The sequence below is a fragment of the Hyla sarda genome, chromosome 2, assembly GCF_029499605.1.
Source record: "Hyla sarda isolate aHylSar1 chromosome 2, aHylSar1.hap1, whole genome shotgun sequence".
Classification (NCBI taxonomy): domain Eukaryota; kingdom Metazoa; phylum Chordata; class Amphibia; order Anura; family Hylidae; genus Hyla; species Hyla sarda.
This window is the reverse complement of record NC_079190.1, coordinates 478,047,242-478,060,147: the sequence shown is the minus strand read 5'-3', so window position 1 is coordinate 478,060,147 and position 12,906 is coordinate 478,047,242. Positions and strand designations below refer to the sequence as shown.

The 12,906-nt window shown below is 44.9% G+C and overlaps 1 long non-coding RNA gene across 1 annotated transcript; it reads right to left on the bottom strand.

The window, feature by feature from the left end:
* Nucleotides 1-3,015: 3,015 nt before the first annotated feature.
* LOC130357097 (uncharacterized) lies at nucleotides 3,016-12,599 on the bottom strand. Its single transcript, XR_008889106.1, has 3 exons — nucleotides 12,522-12,599; nucleotides 12,277-12,372; nucleotides 3,016-3,131 (listed from the first exon to the last, which is right to left on the bottom strand). It is a non-coding gene; the product is annotated as an uncharacterized LOC130357097 (long non-coding RNA).
* Nucleotides 12,600-12,906: the final 307 nt, after the last annotated feature.

Here is a 12,906-nt window from a genome sequence, read left to right as displayed (position 1 = left end):
GTGCTTGACTCAGAGGAAGGCAAAAAAGAAAAAAAACATAAATAAAGCAAAACAAACACACAAAAAAAAAAACATAAGTTAGAATTTCACTAATCTTACTGAGAACATTTTTATCCTGATTCAAAATCTGGCAATCAGAGTAAATCCTGGGATAATGTAACATCAGGAAAAGAACAATTTAGACCTGAGCTTGCCCCAAACCACTGTGCCTACCTACTTGGACAATCCTCCCAAAACAGCTGCCCCCAACGACAGCCCATATACTGGACTAAGTGCATGGCCTGTCAAGGAAAGTCAGAGGGCAACACAAGGGCACAGAGGTTCACAATAATCAGACAAAGGGTTAACCAGTGACAAGTCAGAAAGTCAAAACCTAGAGGGCAGCATAGTACAAAATCAGAAGGCAATAGAATGGTCAGGGAAAAGGCAAAAAGTAAGATCAGGTAAAAAAAAAGCAGATAAGGAACGCGACTTATGGGAGATTTCCAACCCGTTGGGCAGTCAGTGATGATGCTTTAGAATTTTTAATAAATCCAGTGTCATCAGTGTTGTTGGGTACACACTGCAGCTACCCCTTCCTTCTATTAATTAGATTATGATGTACATGGTCATTCCAAGGTACCCCCCCCCCCCATGAATGGGACCACATACAGTTCCAGCAGTTAATATGGGAACTGCCATTAAATAGTTAATGCTTGTTATTCAGCATTAAAAACATATCCCCTGTGTATCCTAGTGTTCAGTCCCACTGAAATCTCCAGAGCAGTACTCAACATTTCCCGCTGAGCACTCCGCCCCCACCTTCAGAGACAAACTGCTCACGGCAAGGACAGCCCACTCAGCCAATCATCGACTAAGGATGGGTACCACATTGGTGGGTAATTGACTGAGTGGGCCAATCACTGTCCAGACAAATCACACTGTAATAAAACACACAACAATAAAAGTTAAGTTTTAGTGTAGGATTTCGAGTAGGGTTTTTGTGGGCCCTCTATGCCTTTTAGTATTTGAGGATGTAAATCAAATACCCTATACCTACTCATCTCTACCCGCTGAGCGCTCTAGCTCCTACCTTTCAATATGAACTGGTCTTAGCAGTGACCACTCACTCACCAGCCAATCACCGGATGAGATGGGCTACCACTGCAGCCTGTAATTGACTGAGTGGGTGGTCACTGTCCAACCTAATCATCTCTGACATCTAAGATATTTCAAAAGATAGGGCTGGAGTGCTCAGCAGGAAGTCAGACATTGTTCTGAAGATTGTAGGGTCCCAGCAGGCAGACCACCCACAAGGATCCTAAAAGTGTCTTTCCGCCAATGTTTGTTTTTAAATCTGCCTCACATGTCTATATACATACTTCACACTTTGTAATAAAATACACAAAAATAAAAATTAAGTTTTCATTTAGGATTGCAAGTAGGGTTTTTTCGTGGGCCCTTTTAGTATCTGTGGCTTGGAGTAGCCACCACAGAGGACAGCTGGGTGGGCTTCTTCCATACATGAATAAGCCCCAAGGTCCTATTTTACTGTACGTAATCCACCTCTGGTTAAACTCATGATCTAAGAGATCAAAGAGGTTCAGGTTACCAGTATACTTTTCCATTTAAAGGTTTTATTGGAGATTTTAGGGTTCAAATTTCTTCCAATATCCCTAAAGATTTGAGGTACAGATGAAGCCAGCATCACCTTGATCCCTAATACGTTAAAATATTGTACTGCAGTCCTGACGTTGAGATAAATTATCCAAACAGGTTAGAAGGGGTATCCTAGGATCCTGTGTTTGATGGTGGTCTCGCAATTCTTATGTGCCCCAATTTGCCCCAATGTTCATTTTTAACAGCATACAAAATATGTGTTGTCTTAGCTTTTCCAAGGTTGCAGTGTGGCCCGAGACAATACATCACTAGTCAGGTGCTGAAAGGCAGTCTGTCTGCTTTAGTGGGTGGAGCAACCGCTGGGTGGGGGGAAGATCATTCTCCACAGGGCTTCAGGGAATTGTAGATTCAAGCACAAAATGCTGAAAAAGCATCATGGGAGATGTAGTCCAAAACATCTGCAGTGCTGAAGTACCTATGCCTGCTCTAGATAACCATGGTTACATCTGTACACTTTGAAGTGCAATGGAAACAGAAAATAGCCAAAATAAACCAACAATTTTCTACCAATGTTCTACAGTGTCCTTTATTGCTGTTCATCACATCAGATGCTCCAAGTGCTTGAAGAGGTTAAAACTAAATTGGTGAAAGAGAATCGTGAAATCGCAGTAACTAAGGTTAAATAAGAGTATGTTTCTACACCTGATGCCTTCACTATGGCTTGCTCTGAAATCGATTTGGACATAATATATTCTGTACAAGGCAAACAGTACAAGAAAGCTTTCTGGAGTCTGTTAAAAACTAAATAAATATCCATGGATGTTTGCCACGCAGAATCAAAGGGGTATTCCAGGTAAAAACTTATATTATACATCAACTGGTTCCAGGAAGTTAAACATATTTATAAATTATTTCTATTATAAAATTCTTAATCTTTCCAATAATTATCAGCTGCTGAAGTTGAGTTGTTCTTTTCTGTCTGGCAACAGTGCTCTCTGCTGACATCTCTGCTTGTCTCGGGAACTGCAAAAAGTAGAAGAGGTTTTCTATGGGGATTTGCTTCTACTCTGGACAGTTCCCGAGACAGGTGTCATCAGATCGCATTTAGACAGAAAAGAACAATTTAGCTTCAGCAGCTCATAAGTACTGAAAGGATTAATATTTTTTTAATAGAAGTAATTTAGAAATCTGTTTAACTTTCTGGAGCCAGTTGATACATAAAAAAAATGCTTTCCTGGATAACCCCTTTAAAGTTCTGGTAAGTTAATGTCAAATATATGTAAAAGGAAAAAAATGTAAAATAAGAAAAAAACTTAACTCATAAATTTTTTTTTATCATTTTATTTACTGTGATGTGGAAATGCCTAAAAGATTTATAAACCTAAAAGACAGGCCTTCCAAAGAATGTAGAGTCCAGCAAGTTTAAACCCATTCACAGATGCTCTAGACTTGCCTCTAGTAATGGTAGATTGGAGCCCCATGGATGAGCAGCTTCACACGATCCAGAGATCACCATGTGCACTGCCAACTGTCTGGAATGGCGTAAAACATAACAACTTTAGATCTTTGATCAATGAAGACGCATTCATGGGAGAGATGACTCATACCCTACCATGAGTATAGCGAATGTATCTGGGGTTCACATATGTTAGAATATTTCCACTTCAAAATATACTACATACTAAAAGTTTTGGTCAAAGACTTACAATCCAAAACTTTTTCACTGGTTTTCAATGTTATACAATGAAATAAATATTTTTCTGCCTACATTGTTTTAATACCAACACTCCACAACAGATAATACCCGGCACTGCTGCTTCACTATAATTAATCCCGCTAGGCTTTTCTGGTACAATATCCTTTCCGGGGGAGTGGGTTGGGCGATGGTCCGTATCACACAATAAGCACTTTGTCAGGCCCTGCAAGGGGTATTCCGGGATCTAAGCTTTTATCCCCTATCCAGAGGATAAGGGATACAATGTCTGATTGCATGGGGCCTGCCGCTGGGACCCCCCACGAACTCCCTACAGCATCCGCATTGTATGTGGGGCTGCGTCTCCAGTGTCGGAAACTTCCATGATGTCACACCATGCCGCCTCCTTTCATGTCTATGGGAGGGGGCATAACGGCCAACACTGGAGATGCAGCCCCTCATACAATGCGGGTGCTGTAGGGAGACAACGGGGGGATCACAGTGGCGGCCCCCCGCGATCAGACATTGTATACCCTATCCTTTGGATAGAGGAAAAAGCTTAGATCCTGGAATACCCCTTTAATCCTTCCAGTACTTATCAGCTGCTGTATGAGGAAGCCCATAGGAAGTTGTGTAGTTCTTTTCTGTCTGACCACAGTGCTCTCTGCTGACACCTCTGTCCATGTCAGGAACTGTCCAGAGTAGGAGTAAATCCCCATAGAAAACCTCTCCTGCTCTGGACAGTTCCTGACATGGACAGATGCGTCAGCAGAGAGCACTGTGGTCAGACTGAAAAGAACTACACAACGTCCTCTGGAGTATACAGCAGTAATTTACAAATCTGTTTAACTTTCTGTCACCAGTTGATTTGAAAATTGTTTTCCACCGAAGTACCCTTTTAAGGGGTTAAAAAGCTAGGAACCCACAAATGCATACAATGCTGAAAGATAAAGCGGATATGCAATTGCTTAGATTGAGTTTATCATATGGAAAAAAACATTTATAAAAATTATTTAAAAAAAATATTATGCAGTGCATGTAGTGTATATACATCTAGTGAGTTTTTCCATTAGTTCTTTAAAGATCTTAATTCTATAAAGATTAAGAAAACTAAACTTGATGCAAAGTAGAGAAAAACTCAAGAGCAACAATGAAATGTCTCATAAGATGGGATTCAGAGTCCTCGAGTGACCCCACCAACTGAGAATCTCTGATAAGAAATTAAGACTGCATTAAGACAGATGTTGTTTGCTACTTCAAGTGTACAGAGAAGTTTAGCGGTAATCTGGTTCTTTGCTGAACACACACGGAATACATATAAGAAAGAACATCACAGCCGGATCAAGACTGAAGAGTAGACGAAAAGTAGCAAAAATGTATTAGTTAAAATGGAAAAATCATAGAAAGAAGAGAAATCAAACAGAAGACGAATTATTAATCATATTCTAATCTATTCATTAAAATACACATGCAGAGAAATAAAACATAGACGGCAATGCATTTCTGACCAGATTTCGCAAAAAGAATTGACGTGGCAATTCATTCTGCGGAGACTGGTTAAAAATAATATACCAGTAGAGATAGCCTAGGCACTGCAAGATGTGACGTGTTGCTTGAATGGATATATGGTACAACCGCTAAAACTTGCTCTGGGTGCTACTGCTACTTACACATTCTTGGATATCCACCGGTGATGGGGCAACGGATCCACAGGTAGGTAAGCGGAAGAACCGGATGAAGCGCCTGTGAAACAGACTGTTATCTCCACGACCCTCCACCCCCCCCACACCCTGCTCACCTCCCCGCCGCAACGCTTACCTATCTGTGAATCCATTACCCCATCACAGGTGGATATCCAGCTTTACACAAGATGCATGAAGATTTATACTGGGTGAGTGCATTACGTTTTTCTACAGTTTCTGTTTGTACCTTATAATTGAAAAAAAACATATGTGGTATCACCGCATGTGCAAATGTCCAAACTATAAAAATATAATATTAATTAAACTGCAAGGTCAATGGCGTACACATTAAAAAATTCCAAAGTCCAAAATTGCGTATTTTTGGTCACTTTGCATACCCAAAAAAATGTATAAAAAGCAATCAAAAAGTCCCATTAAAACAAACATGGTACAAATAAAAACTCCAGATCATGTCGCTAAAAATTCGCCCTCATACATGCCTGTGTATGAAAAAATAAAAAAGTTATAGGGGTCAAAAGATGACAATTTTACACATACAAATTTTGGTGCATGTAGTTATAATTTTTTAAAGTAGTAAAATAAAACCTATATAAATTAGATATCCTTCTAACCATATGGACCTACAGAATAAAGATCTGGTGCACTGCATAGAATCAGAAGCCACAAAAATTTACAAAATGTTATTTTGTTTCCAATTTTGCCCCTCAAATACTTACTTTCTAGTTTTGCTGTAAATTTTTGGGTGAAATGATTGATGTCATTACAAAGTACAATTGGTGGCGCAAAAAAATAAGCCCTCAAATGAATCTGTAGGTTCAAAATTTAAAGCGTTATGATTTTTAGAAGGTGAGGAGGAAAAAACAACATTTCAAATTAAAAATAATATCATTACATGTTTATTGTATCACTTTTCAAATGTTTCTGTTTCATACCCCACCAAAAAGGTCAGGTGTAAAAAAATGCTAATTTTATTAATACGACTGTGTTCAGATGATTAAAATTCTGATAGATTTTATTTGTGCACACATAATTCCTCCAGTAATGGGTCATCTATAGCTTAGATAGATTTTTTTTTATCTTTTAATGAATGGCAATGTCAGAATGAATCTTAAGGTTGCAAAGTTTATATGGTAACTTCACAGCGTGAAGAACATTAAAAGCAAATCCCACAACAAGAAAATTACTCATTAAACAGAGATTCATTCTCATTACCCCATGCCAGGAGGTCCCACAGAGAGGGAATCAAGAGCCTATGTAGAAAGACAGCTCATTACACTCAATTGTTCTCAGCTAATGGAAGCCCTCTATGAGTGTATTTACTTTTGCAATTTAACTTGTAACTCTGGGCATCCAATAAGTTATACCCTTCACAATGCACATGTTTAGATTCCTATAATTCTCAAATTTATTTATCTATCTATAAGTTGAGTAAAAATATAATAAAATTAAGGAATGTGTCACGCTCTGCGCTCCGGCCGTAAGCTCCGGCCACAAGCTCCGGCTGTGACCGCAGTGTCCCGGGGTCCCCGTCTGCCGGCGGGGCTGGGATTCGGACGCGCCCGCATGCGAATCCCAGCCCATCACTCAACTTGCTCTGCTGCCTCTGTGTCTCAGCTCCAGCGTGCGCGTCTCCGTCTCCTATGGCGCGCGTGCGCCGGAGCTCTGAAACTTAAAGGGCCAGTGCGCCCATAATTAGTGTTTGCACCTGACACCACATTATAGTCCCTGCACCTCCCATCCCATACTTCCCTGACGGATCTTCAGTACCCCTAGCCTGAGATTAAATGTTCCATATTGCCTGTTTGCCTTAAACGTGTATCCAGACCTTCCCACTATGTTATTTGACTCCACACCTTTGCCGCCTACCTTGACCTTCTGCTATGTTTGACTTCACTACTGCCTTATCCTCTGGTACCTCACCTTGCTACCCAGCTACCTGTGTGGTTGAGCTGTGTTAGGGGTAGCGACCTGGGTGTCACCTTCCGCAGCAAGCCCATCCTGCCTTGGGGCGGGCTCTGGTGAAGACTAGCGGCACCTCAGATTCCGCTCCCTGATATGGTCCGTGTCATCAGCCACACAGGTTAGAGGATCCACATCCAGCTCCATTACAGAATGTCATCATATCTTTTCTAATAGCTGTCTCTGTAGCTTGACTAACGTTATCTGGATATGTAGTGGAAGCCCCTTGCAAGTCTATTAAACTTCTTGTACATTTCCTCATTGCGTTACTCTCGTGCTGCGGAGATTTCCCAGGAGTTTTAAATATCCTGCTGCCGGACCAATGTCATGGTAAAGTATGATTTAACTAAGTGGTAGGAAGGTGCTGAGAATAGTTTGTGTTTGGCAGGGAAAGCAGACAGGGGCATGAGGGAGAGAAAATTTAGTGTGGGCTAAGAGAAGGGAAGGGAGGATAAGGCATCAGTGCAGGGATAGGGAGAGGGCATGGCAGCACTGCTGTAGTAAAAAGGGCAGGAAAGATGAGCAACCTATCACTGCTGGGTCCTCTGGAAACTGGAAAAGCTGGGTGGCATGCAGTATGTCTCTGAAGAGCTCCAGTATAGCTGCATTACCAAAAAGTGTCTGACTTGAAAAAGGTAGCATGAGACTACTGAAATTGCTGCACCATGGAGTAAACCATGCTTGAACTGGACTTTTTTTTGGTGTACTGCGCTTATCCGAAATATATCAGCCTGGATTGCTTTGCAATGATCCTATACCCGTTTGCACCCGCTACAAGTGTTTGCAATTAAATGCGCTGCTCCTATCATCTATACGTATTACTAGACAGATATTTCTTCAATAGAATGGGAAAGCTGGGTGGTACACAGTATACATTCTCCTGAAGAAACTTCATAATCCTTGTTGGGGAGGAAAATCAACGAAGGAGGAAGCTTTTTACTTCATATCCGATCTTAATATATTTTTGTCATATCTCAACCCCATATCTCGTCCACATATCTCAACCTCCTATCTCGTCATCATATCTCGACCTCCTATCCCGACCTCCTATCCCATCCTCATATCTCGACCTCATGTCCCGTCCTCATATTCTGTCCTCAAATCCTGACCTCCTATCTCAACCTTATATCCCGTCATCATATCCCGACCTCCTATCCCGTCCTCCTGTCTCGACCTCCTATCCCGTCCTCCTATCCCAACCTCATATCCCATCCTCATATCTCGACCTCCTATCCCGACCTCTTATCCCGACCTCCTCTCCCATCCTCATATCTCAACCTCACATCCTGTCCTCATATCCCGACCTCCTATCTCGACCTCATATCCCGTCCTCCTATCTTGACCCCATATCCCATCCCCATATCCCGACCTCATACCCTGTCCTCATATGTCGACCTCCAATCTTGTCCTCCTATCCCATCCTCCATGCCTTCTTCCTATCCCATCCTCCTATCCCGTCCTCATATCCCGACCTCATATGCCGACCTCATATCCAGTCCTCATATCCTGACCTTATATCCAACCTCATATCCTGACCTCATATCCTGACCTCATATCCCGACCTCATGTCCTTATGTCCCATCCTCACATCCTGTCTTCAGGTGGGACTGATTTGTGATGAAGATATTGTAAGCTGAAAATAGAAGGGGATGTATGTGGCTTTGTGAGACTGGGTGTGATTTGCAAGACAGACCGATGCACAAAAAGGGTAGATAATATAAGGGGTGGGGCTTATATATACGTATACTATATACTTATATATATACTTATACTTGTCACGATTCGGCTGGCTGGAGGTGGATCCTCTGTGCCAGAGAGGGATTGGCATGGACCGTGTCGGTGGACTGGTTCTAAGTTGCTACTGGTATTCACCAGAGCCCACCGCAAAGCGGGATGGTCTTGCAGCGGCGGTAGCAACCAGGTCGTATCCACCGGCAACGGCTCAACCTCTCTGACTGATGAGATAAGCGCGGTACAAGGGAGTAGACAAGAGCAAGGTCAGACGTAGCAGAAGGTCGGGGCAGGCGGCAAGGTTCGTAGTCAATGGTAATAGCAGAAGGTCAGGAACACAGTAGTGGTAAACACAGAGTAGCTTTCTCTAGGTACAAGGCAACAAGATCCGGCAAGGAAGTGCAGGGGAAGTGAGGTAATATAGCCAGGGAGCAGGTGGAAACTAATTAGGGTGATTGGGCCAGGCACCATCATTGGTGCAATGGCCCTTTAAATCTCAGAGAGTTGGCGCGCGCGCGCCCTAGAGAGCGGAGCCGCGCGCGCCAGAGCATGACAGCCGGGGACCGGGACAGGTGAGTGACTTGGGATGCGATTCGCGAGCGGGCGCGTCCCGCTATGCGAATCGCATCCCCGCCGGCAATGTCAGTGCAGTGCTCCTGGTCAGCGGGTCTGACCGGGGCGCTGCAGGGAGAGAAACGCCACGAGCGCTTCGGGGAGGAGCAGGGGCCCGGAGCGCTCGGCGTAACAGTACCCCCCCCTTAGGTCTCCCCCTCTTTTTGTTGGGATGTCGCTCCACATAGGACGAGGACATTGGGAGCGATTGTAGAGTCTCCTTCTGGGGGACAGTGAAGTCCTGGGTATGCTCATGCACGGCAGACAGTTCAGAAGGAGTGGGAATGGGGAGGGGGGCAGAGGGTGAGGCTTGGCAAGGGGCAGAGTGTCACCAGGACGGGGGCTATGAGGAGGCACGGCACAGTCCTGATAGGCCTTAGGGAGACCAGGCACAGGAGGAGACACTGAGGCTCGACAGACGGGGCTGGGAGCAGAAGTGAGGCATTTCTTGCGGCAAGCAGGACCCCAATTCTTGATCTCCCCGGTGGTCCAGTCAAGGGTGGGAGAATGATGCTGGAGCCATGGCAGACCGAGGAGGACTTCAGAGGTGCAGTTGGGCAAAACCAAAAATTCAATTTTCTTGAGATGCGGTCCAATGTTCATAAGCAGGGGCTCTGTGCAGTAACGCACAGTGCAGTGCAACTTGACTCCGTTGACCGAAGAAATGTAGAGCCGCTTGATGAGACGGGTCACCGGGATGCAGTACCTATCAAGCAAAGAGGCCAGAATAAAATTTCCAGAAGAACCAGAGTCCAAGACGGCCACGGCAGAGAAGGAGGAGTTGGCAGAAGGAGAAATCCGTACGGGCACAGAGAGACATGGAGAGGCAGACTCCGTAGCCAGAGATGCCAGACCCACGTGAGCTGGTTGCGTGCGTGCATTTTCCAGATGTGGAGGATGAATAGGGCAATCCACCAAGAAATGTTCGGTACTAGCGCAGTACAGACATAGATTTTTATCCCTACGGCGAGACCTCTCTTCAAGAGTCAGGCGAGACCGATCCACTTGCATAGGCTCCTCGGCGGGAGGCACAGGGGTAGATTGCAAGGGATACCGTGAGAGAGGTGCCCAGGGATTAAGGTCTTTTTCCTGGTGGAGTTCCTGGTGTCTTTCAGAAAAACGCATGTCAATGCGGGTGGCCAAATGGATTAGTTCATGCAGGTTGGCAGGAATCTCTCGTGCGGCCAGCACATCTTTGATGTTACTGGATAGGCCTTTTTTAAAGGTCGCGCAGAGAGCCTTGTTGTTCCAAGATAATTCGGAAGCGAGAGTACGAAATCGGATGGCGTACTCGCCTACTGAAGAATTACCCTGGACCAGGTTCAGCAGGGCAGTCTCGGCAGAAGAAGCTAGGGCTGGTTCCCCGAAGACACTGCGAACCTCAGAGAAGAAGGAGTGTACAGTGGCGGTGACAGGGTCATCGCAGTCCCAGAGCGGTGTGGCCCAAGACAAAGCCTTCCCAGACAGGAGACTAACCACGAAAGCCACCTTCGACCGTTCTGTAGGAAATTGGTCCGACAACATCTCCAAATGTAGGGAACATTGTGACAGGAAACCTCGGCAAAGTCTAGAGTCCCCATCAAATTTGTCTGGCAGGGACAAGCGGAGGTTAGGAGCGGCCACTCGCTGTGGAAGAGGTGCAGGAGCCGGCGGAGGAGATGGTTGTTGCTGCTGTAGCTGTGATTGAAGTTGCTGTAGCTGTGACTGAAGCTGCTGTAGCTGTGACTGAAGTTGCTGTGTCATGGTGGTCAAGTACGACAGCTGGTGATCTTGTTGGGCGATCTGTCGGGATTGCTGGGCGACCAGCGTGGTGAGGTCAGCGACAACTGGCAGCGGGACCTCCGCGGGATCCATGGCCGGATCTACTGTCACGATTCGGCTGGCTGGAGGTGGATCCTCTGTGCCAGAGAGGGATTGGCGTGGACCGTGTCGGTGGACCGGTTCTAAGTTGCTACTGGTATTCACCAGAGCCCGCCGCAAAGCGGGATGGTCTTGCAGCGGCGGTAGCAACCAGGTCGTATCCACCGGCAAAGGCTCAACCTCTCTGACTGCTGAGATAAGCGCGGTACAAGGGAGTAGACAAGAGCAAGGTCAGACGTAGCAAAAGGTCGGGGCAGGCGGCAAGGTTCGTAGTCAATGGTAATAGCAGAAGGTCAGGAACACAGTAGTGGTAAACACAGAGTAGCTTTCTCTAGGCACAAGGCAACAAGATCCGGCAAGGAAGTGCAGGGGAAGTGAGGTAATATAGCCAGGGAGCAGGTGGAAACTAATTAGGGTGATTGGGCCAGGCACCATCATTGGTGTACTGGCCCTTTAAATCTCAGAGAGTTGGCGCGCGCGCGCCCTAGAGAGTGGAGCCGTGGGCGCCAGAGCATGACAGCCGGGGACCGGGACAGGTGAGTGACTTGGGATGCGATTCGCGAGCGGGCGCGTCCCGCTATGCGAATCGCATCCCCGCCGGCAATGTCAGTGCAGCGCTCCCGGTCAGCGGGTCTGACCGGGGCGCTGCAGGGAGAGAAACGCCGCGAGCGCTTCGGGGAGGAGCAGGGGCCCGGAGCGCTTGGCGTAACAATACTATATATACTTATATATACATATACTTGCATGGGACTTTAAACAAAAACTCATCTTTTATGTAAGGGTGTAGGTAATGGTTAATTTAACTATCATATATTTTTATTTGACATATAATTAATATGTGTACCAGGTATTATTGAAATATCTCCAGCCGTATGGAAGTTATGTGGGAACATACATTTGCCATTGATTTGCATGGGACTATAAACAAAATCCCAGACCCTCACAAATGAGGGTAGTTAAGGGTTAAATTAACTATCCTTTATTTTTCCCCCCCAAATTAAAGTTTATTATGTTTCATAAACATAGACAAAGAAACAGTGCTAGGAGCACAATAATACATTGACCACAAAATATTATCCCAACTTAGTTATACACAGGAGATTACAAAAAGGTTCGTACCAGGAGCTCAAAACAATAGTTTGGCTAAGTCAGGAAAGGTAACAGGAACAGGTAACTCGGTCGGAGAGCGTCAGTACAGAAAACTTTTTGCGTGACCTATGAGGGCATTAAATAGCGGGTCAGAGCTTGATGAGATAAGGAAGGGTAGAAGAAAAGAATGTAAAAAATCAGAACGGAGTGAGCAGAAATAGAAAAGTAAGAAGATAAGAACTAAGCAGTAGCAGGCGAGAGGTAGAGAGGCTTACCTTCTGAACAGAGCATCCACCGTCGACCCCCAGAGTCCACACCATGGTGGCTAACAGAAAACAGTTAGCTAATGGTGGCCAGACTCCTATTAATCAGATTGAGGAACTATCCTATATTTAAAGTGGACATATAAGTAACATGTGATCAAGTATTATCGAAATATCTCCAGCCATTTGGTAGTTATGCAGTAACATATATTTCCCATAGACTTGTATGGGACATTAAACAAAAGACCCAACCCTGGCAAATGGGGGGGGGGGGGGGGGGGGTTAAGACTAAATCACCTATCCTATGTTTGTTGTTGACATATAAGTAACACGTGTGCCAAGTTTCATGTTAATATCTTTAGCCGTTTGGATGTAATACGGGAATACACACACACAT